The sequence below is a fragment of the Mauremys reevesii genome, linkage group 2, assembly GCF_016161935.1.
Source record: "Mauremys reevesii isolate NIE-2019 linkage group 2, ASM1616193v1, whole genome shotgun sequence".
Taxonomy (NCBI): Eukaryota; Metazoa; Chordata; order Testudines; family Geoemydidae; genus Mauremys; species Mauremys reevesii.
Window position 1 is genome coordinate 285,370,082 of NC_052624.1, and position 8,344 is coordinate 285,378,425.

Consider the following 8,344-nt stretch of genomic DNA (forward strand, 5'->3'; position numbering starts at 1 on the left):
CACACACACGTGTACACACAACACACACCATGTCACCCAACAGGCGTCATCTCTCTCTCTCTCGCTCTCTCTCTCTCTCTCACACACACACACACACATATACACACACACTCACAATCACACTATGTCACTTGACAGGTGTCAGCACATACACAAAAATACGCATGCACACCCACATCCACACCATATCACTTAACAGGCATCATCTCTCTCTCTCTCTCTCTCTCTCTCATACACACACCCACTCACACACCATGTCACTTGACAGGCATCATCACACACACACACACACACACACACACACACACACACACTCCTTGTCAGTCAACAGGCATAATCACACAGACACACAAGCATGCACAGCACCTCCCATGTCACTCGACAGGCATAATCACACACACACACCATGTCACCCGACGGGCATCATCATCACACACACACACACACGTCACCCAACAGGCGTCATCCCTCTCTCTCTCTCACCCACGCACACCCACACCCACACCCTTGTCACTCGAGAGGCATCATCACACGCACAGAGATGCACACGCACAGAGATGCACACGCACTCACACACACACGTATGTGCACAGGCAGATGCCACCTCTTACACATTCCCCCCGCCCCCCGTTGGCAGCCTGGCCCCGGGCAGGGGGCTGCCAGCCGCTTCCCAGCCCTCTCCTACCTCGCAGGGCCGGGTGGCCCCGCGCTGCTGCTGAGCCGAGCCGAGCTGGAAGTGCAGCGCTGGGCCCCTCCCTGCTGCTTGAGCCTGTCCTGGCTGCTGCCTATGTCATGTGCTGCCTGGGGCAGGGGCAGGGGCAGGGGCAGCGATTGGCTGCCTGGGGGGTGGGCAGGGGAGCTCAGGCTGCCCTGGCACGTGGAAGTGCCTGGCCTGGCTCAGTGCCGAGCCGCAGCAGGACGGAGCCCAGCTGGGGCCTGGCGTGAAGCCGCTTCGCTGGTGGAGCTGGAGGAACTGCGGGGGCACCTGGCTCAGCTGGTGAACCTGCGACGGGTGAAACTGCCCGGGCACCGTGCGCCTGACACGCCCATGGGTCTGCCGGTGTCCGGCCGGTGTCTCTCCTCCGGGACCTGAACCGGACGCTCTGTGGGGCAGGGCCGGGCTCTTTGTTCTGGGTTTGTGCAGCACCGAACGCAGCGGGGCTCCCAGGCGGTGCCGTAAGCCACAGAATGACGTGTGGACGGAACGGTGCCAGGGCAGCAAGACGGGCAAGGGCAGAATGAAGCTGCCTGTATCTGAGCACGACCTTGGCCCCCTTGGGCAGATGTCCTGTGATACTGGCTGTAATGCCAGTGCTCAGCCCCCCCGGAGCCCTGCCTCATTCAGTGCTCAGCCCCCCCCCCGGAGCCCTGCCTCATTCAGCGCTCAGCCCCACCCCACCCCCGGAGCCCTGCCTCATTCAGTGCTCAGCCCCCCCCCCGGAGCCCTGCCTCATTCAGCGCTCAGCTCCCCCCCCCCCCCGGAGCCCTGCCTCATTCAGCGCTCAGCTCCTCCCCTGGAGCCCTGCCTCATTCAGTGCTCAGCCCCCAGAGCCCTGCCTCATTCAGCGCTCAGCTCCTCCCCGGTGCCCTGCCTCATTCTGTGCTCAGCCCCCCCCCCGGAGCCCTGCCTCATTCAGCGCTCAGATCCTCCCCGGAACGCCGCCTCATTCAGTGCTCAGCCCCCCCCCGGAGCCCGGCCTCATTCAGCGCTCAGCTCCCCGCCGCCGGAGCCCTGCCTCATTCAGCGCTCAGCTCCTCCCCGGAGCCCTGCCTCATTCAGCGCTCAGCCCCGCCTCCCAGAGCCCGGCCTCATTCAGTGCTCAGCCCCTGGAGCCCTGCCTCATTCAGTGCTCAGCCCGCCCCGGAGCCCGGCCTCATTCAGTGTTCAGCCCCGCCCCGGAGCCCTGCCTCATTCAGCGCTCAGCTCCCCTCCCCCCCGGAGCCCTGCCTCATTCAGTGCTCAGCCCCCGGAGCCCTGCCTCATTCAGCGCTCAGCTCCCTCCCCGGAGCCCTGCCTCATTCAGTGCTCAGCTCCTCCCCCGGAGCCCTGCCTCATTCAGTGCTCAGCTCCCGAGCCCTGCCTCATTCAGCGCTCAGCTCCCGAGCCCTGCCTCATTCAGCGCTCAGCTCCTCCCGGAGCCCTGCCTCATTCAGTGCTCAGCCCCGGAGCCCTGCCTCATTCAGCGCTCAGCTCCCTCCCCCGGAGCCCTGCCTCATTCAGTGCTCAGCTCCCCTCCCCGGAGCCCTGCCTCATTCAGTGCTCAGCCCCCAGAGCCCTGCCTCATTCAGTGCTCAGCCCCGGAGCCCTGCCTCATTCAGTGCTCAGCCCCCGGAGCCCTGCCTCATTCAGCGCTCAGCCCCGGAGCCCTGCCTCATTCAGTGCTCAGCTCCCCCCCGAGCCCTGCCTCATTCAGTGCTCAGCCCCCGGAGCCCTGCCTCATTCAGTGCTCAGCCCCGGAGCCCTGCCTCATTCAGCGCTCAGCCCCGGAGCCCTGCCTCATTCAGCGCTCAGCCCCCGGAGCCCTGCCTCATTCAGCGCTCAGCCCCAGAGCCCTGCCTCATTCAGTGCTCAGCCCCGGAGCCCTGCCTCATTCAGTGCTCAGCCCCGCCCCGGAGCCCTGCCTCATTCAGTGCTCAGCCCCACCCCGGAGCCCTGCCTCATTCAGTGCTCAGCCCCACCCCCGGAGCCCTGCCTCATTCAGTGCTCAGCCCCGGAGCCCTGCCTCATTCAGTGCTCAGCCCCGGAGCCCTGCCTCATTCAGTGCTCAGCCCCACCCCGGAGCCCTGCCTCATTCAGTGCTCAGCCCCCTCCCCGGAGCCCTGCCTCATTCAGTGCTCAGCCCCCAGAGCCCTGCCTCATTCAGTGCTCAGCCCCCGGAGCCCTGCCTCATTCAGTGCTCAGCCCCGCCCCGGAGCCCTGCCTCATTCAGTGCTCAGCGCCCCGAGCCCTGCCTCATTCAGTGCTCAGCCCCCAGAGCCCTGCCTCATTCAGTGCTCAGCCCCCGGAGCCCTGCCTCATTCAGTGCTCAGCCCCCGGAGCCCTGCCTCATTCAGCGCTCAGCCCCGGAGCCCTGCCTCATTCAGTGCTCAGCTCCCCGAGCCCTGCCTCATTCAGTGCTCAGCCCCCGGAGCCCTGCCTCATTCAGTGCTCAGCCCCGGAGCCCTGCCTCATTCAGTGCTCAGCCCCGGAGCCCTGCCTCATTCAGCGCTCAGCCCCAGAGCCCTGCCTCATTCAGTGCTCAGCCCCCCCGGAGCCCTGCCTCATTCAGTGCTCAGCCCCGCCCCCCCGGAGCCCTGCCACAATAAGTGCTCAGCCCCCGGAGCCCTGCCTCATTCAGTGCTCAGCCCCGGAGCCCTGCCTCATTCAGTGCTCAGCCCCACCCCCGGAGCCCTGCCTCATTCAGTGCTCAGCCCCAGAGCCCTGCCTCATTCAGTGCTCAGCCCCCCGGAGCCCTGCCTCATTCAGTGCTCAGCCCCCGGAGCCCTGCCTCATTCAGTGCTCAGCCCCCTCCCCGGAGCCCTGCCTCATTCAGTGCTCAGCCCCAGAGCCCTGCCTCATTCAGTGCTCAGCCCCAGGCCCTGCCTCATTCAGTGCTCAGCCCGCCCCCCCGGAGCCCTGCCTCATTCAGTGCTCAGCCCCGGAGCCCCTGCCTCATTCAGTGCTCAGCCCCGGAGCCCTGCCTCATTCAGTGCTCAGCCCCCCGGAGCCCTGCCTAATTCAGTGCTCAGCCCCCCCCCCCCGGAGCCCTGCCTCATTCAGTGCTCAGCCCCGCCCCCGGAGCCCTGCCTCATTCAGTGCTCAGCCCCCCGGAGCCCTGCCTCATTCAGTGCTCAGCCCCTGGAGCCCTGCCTCATTCAGTGCTCAGCCCCCCGGAGCCCTGCCTCATTCAGTGCTCAGCCCCGGAGCCCTGCCTCATTCAGTGCTCAGCCCCCGGAGCCCTGCCTCATTCAGTGCTCAGCCCCCTGGAGCCCTGCCTCATTCAGTGCTCAGCCCCGGAGCCCTGCCTCATTCAGTGCTCAGCCCCGGAGCCCTGCCTCATTCAGTGCTCAGCCCCGGAGCCCTGCCTCATTCAGTGCTCAGCCCCCGGAGCCCTGCCTCATTCAGTGCTCAGCCCCGGAGCCCTGCCTCATTCAGTGCAGAGGCCGCTAGGGCAGGGCAACCCCCTGGAAGCAGCCTATGCCCCAAACCAAACACATGAGTAGGGGCCAGTTTACATTCTGTACATAGACATCCTGCCACTGCGGTGGGGAGCCAGGCCCAGGACTGGGGACAGGGGAGGGCACTGGGCCGGGGAACAGGTGCTGCAGGAAGCCGGGCCAGGGACTGCGCTGCAGGGAGCCGGCTGGCGGGATGGTGCTGCAGGGAGCCGGGCCGGGGACTGCGCTGCAGGGAGCTGGCTGGCGGGATGGTGCTGCAGGGAGCCGGGCCAGGGACTGCGCTGCAGGGAGCCGGCTCGGGGGATGGTGCTGCAGGGAGCTGGGCCGAGGACTGGGGACTGCGCTGCAGGGAGCTGGGCAGGGACTGCGCTGCAGGGAGCTGGCTCGGGGGATGGTGCTGCAGGGAGCCGGGCCGGGGACTGCGCTGCAGGGAGCTGGGCCGGGGGATGGTGCTGCAGGAAGCGCTGTGCATGCAGCCGGCACGGGAAGGGCTCAGAGTTTCACTCCAGTGCTCTCTGGCCAGCAGACTCGAGACACGCCTGTCCAGACCTTATGGCCTAGCTTGGCTGTTTGCTGCCGCGAGGGGCCCCCCAGAGACTAGCCCCATTCCTCAGAGCTGGAGACAGGCCCCAGGGTGGGGGTGGGCGTTCACATGCAGGGCCGGTGCAAGGTTGTTTCGCGCCCTAGGCAAAACTTCCACCTTGCGCCTCCCCCCCCCACCTCTGCCCTGAGGCACCCCGCCCCCTCGTGGCAGCTTCCCCCCTCCGCCCTGAGGTGCCCCCCCGCGGCAGCTCCCCAGCCCCCACCCTGAGGCACCCCTGCCCCAGCTCACCCCTGCTCACAAGCACCTGAGCACACCGTGGCTGCTTCACTTCTCCCGCCTCCCAGGCTTGCAGCACCAATCAGCTTAGGCGCCGCAAGCCTGGGAGGCGGGAGAAGTGAAGCAGCCACGGCGTGTTCGGGGAGGAGGCGGGGCAAGGGTGAGCTGGGGCGGGGAGTTCCCCTGCGTGCCGCCCCCCCCCCGTACTTGCTGCAGGTGGCCCTCCCCTGCCCCAGCTCCCTCCGCCTAAATGCCGGCGGTGACCAGGGCGGCCGAAGATCCGGCTGCCGCGGTCACTGCTGAAGAAAATGGCGCCCCCCAAATCCTAGCGCCCTAGGTGATTGCCTAGGTCGCCTAAATGGTTGCACCGGCCCTGCTCACACGGCCAGTCGGCACCCCAGCAGGGCTTAGAAGCTGGAAGCCCCCGACCCCCAGCTGGACCCTGCTGCCATCCCAGCCCATGCACACTTAGTCGGTGCCTGCAGCTCAGGCAGGACTGCTCAGGGGACAGGCGCTGGCTTTACTTGCTGGGATCCGGGGGGGCGGGGGGGGCAAAGGTTCCTCCCCCGTGGGACACAGCAGAGAGTCCCGGTGGCAGGGGTCCTGTGCCCATAGGCGCTAAGGCAGGAAGAGGTGCCCAGCCTGGCGCTGGGGAGGGCGGTGCTCACGCAGGATTCGGCGGATAAGCAGTGCCCAGTTTGGAGCGTGCGTGTATTGAGTTCCATGTCCCAGCCGCGGGGACTGTCAGACAACGATGCTGGAAGGACGGGAGAGCTTCAGAACGTTCAATCCTGATAACCTGTAAAACGCACCCTGGGCACGTCGCCCCCCGGGCCCAGCCTCCAGCCGCAGGCTCCCCCGTCTCGAGCAGCGGCTGGACACTGCCAGGCTCCCCCAGGGAAATACTCACCCCTCGCTTCACGCCGGGCACTGGTAAAAACCAGAGCCTGCCCCCCTGGAGAGCAGGCAGCTGCACCCCCCCACCCCCCCGGGGCACAGGCCTGTGGGCACGTGAGAGCCAGGCTGGCCCCGTGCCCGGGAAGCTCTCACCCCCCCCCCCAGGTGGAAGCTGAGCTGGGATGAGTCAGCTCAGCCCGACGGGTCCCACTGTGCCCCCCCCCCAGGACACTCTCCCTTTGACAGTCCTCCCCCCTCGGCGTTAACGCTTCCCAGACGGGCACAGGGAGGTCACACTGTTCTCCACTGAGCGCGCGCCTGCAGGGAGAGCGGGGCTGGCACAGAGCGGCCCAGATCCAGGCAGAGGCTGGACTAGACACCCCAGGCAACAGGGACAGGCCCAGGCCCAGGCCCCCTCCCCAGGCTGCCCACGGAGCCGTGCCGAGACGCCGAGCTCTTTTCTGAGCCCTGCTAGGGTCTTGGCCTTCACAGCAGCCCCTGGCGAGGAGTTCCACAGGTTGACTGGGCGTTGGGTGAAGAAATCCTGCCTTTGGTTTGTTTTAAACCCGCTGCCTGTTAATTGCATTGGGTGACCCCTGGGTCTTGTGTTATGAGGAGTGAGTAACTCTCCCCTAGTCACTACAGAGCTCTGAGCCGTCTCTCTTCCAGGCTGGAGTCCGGGTCTCATTCCTCTCTCCTCGCACGGCAGCCGGTCCATCCCCCCGCATCACTTTCATTGCCCTTCTCTGCCCCGTGTCCGGCTGTGACAGCTCGTTCGCGCTGGGGCGCCCAGACCTGCAGGCCGTATGCAAGGCCTGGCTCACCATGGCTTTGTACAGCGGCAGAGTGTCCAGGAGTCCCAGCCCCAGCCCCAGCCAGGCAGGGGAACCCCACGCTGGCATGGACGGGGCACACCTGGACGTGCGGGACCGGATCTCCCTGCAAGGAGCAGCATCCTCAGGCACCAGGCTGTCACCTCCCGAGGACACAAGTGCCCAGGTCTCAGAGGGCACCAGGCAGCCCAGCTCCGGCGGCCTCTTTTCAAGGAAGGGCTGGCGTTGCCCCACACACCATGGGCACCATCAGTGCCCGTTCCCATCGCCAGGGCTCCCGCCCTGCCCCCACCCCCACGCTCTGCCCCGGGACAGCCCGAGCACCTCGCCTGATTGCACAAGCCCAGCACCCTGGGGCTGGCTCTGCCTTGGCTGGGTGAGGGCTTCCGGCGACTCGGGGGTGGGGCAGAACCGACTACGCTCTGCCCACAGGCTGGGCCTGGAGCCCGCAAGCCGCTGGGATTCCCAGGGCCTCAGCCAAACCCCAGCAGAGGTTTTTCTGTTTGTCGTTGCCAAGGATGTGGGGCTCTTCCTTGGGCCCTGTGCTGTGCCCCGCCATGCTCCACCCCAGAGCTGGCTGGGTCCCTGTGAGCGGGGGGGGATTGCTGCCCCATCTCCCTGCCCCGCCGGGCACACCGCCGTGGCAGAGGAGCTTGGCCAGCTGCTCGGGGGGAGGCGGAAGGAGCTGGCCGCGCTCCATCAGCCTGAGGCGGGGTAGTAGGTGGAGCTCTAGGCAGGCGTCTCAATGCGCAGCAGGTATGAAACTGGCGCGACCCTGACCCCCAGCTCCCACGGAGAGGGGCAGTGATGGGGGTGTTTCCCACCCCCAGGGCCAGCCCAGCAGCACACCACTCACACCCAGGGGTGCTTCTCCCGGCCTGGCACCAGGGCGCCCGGCTGCCACCAGCCTATTTAAAATGTGCCCAGCGCGCTCTGCCTGGCGCCCAGCCGAGGAGAAAGGGCAGCGATCTGTCAGCTGGGGCAGCTCTGATGAGCCCACAGAGGAAGAGTCAAGGCCCAAAGCTAACCCCAGCCTGTGGCTCTGAGCACAGCGAGGCCTGGCCTCTCCTCTCTTGTGGCAGTGAGTTCCCCAGGCCAGACGCAGCTGTGGGGAAAGTGCCATCTCCCGCATGCAGCAGCCTGGCCCCCTGGGATGCGGCCCTGCCGGAAGCCGTGCTCACAGGGCCGAGGGCTCCGGCTGGCCTGCGTTCAGCAGGGAACCAGTGCAGCGTGGGGCAGCAGGGGCTGCGCCCACAGGGGCCTGGGGGACATCAGTGCAGCTCCCTCATCAGCTGGAACGAGCTGCGGGAACAAGCCCAGCAGCCCCAGATGTGTGGGGCTCCCTGGCCAGCTCTGGATCTGCAAGATGGGGCACAATCTTCACCCCAGCCATGGAGGGGAGGAGCAGACAGATTCCTCCCATCTGCCTCCGAGAACATCAAGGCTCCCACAGCACCCAGAGTCCTAGGCAAGGGGGCTGGGCCCAGCCCTGCCCTATGCCGTGCAGACACCAGGGCAGGGCTAGTCAGGCGCCGGCACTTCCTGAGCTGCCCAACAATCAACCCTTCCAGGCATCCTTCCCCGTGCAGCAGGTGGGGACCAACGCAGAGCTGCCCCCCAGCACAGACACCCCTCG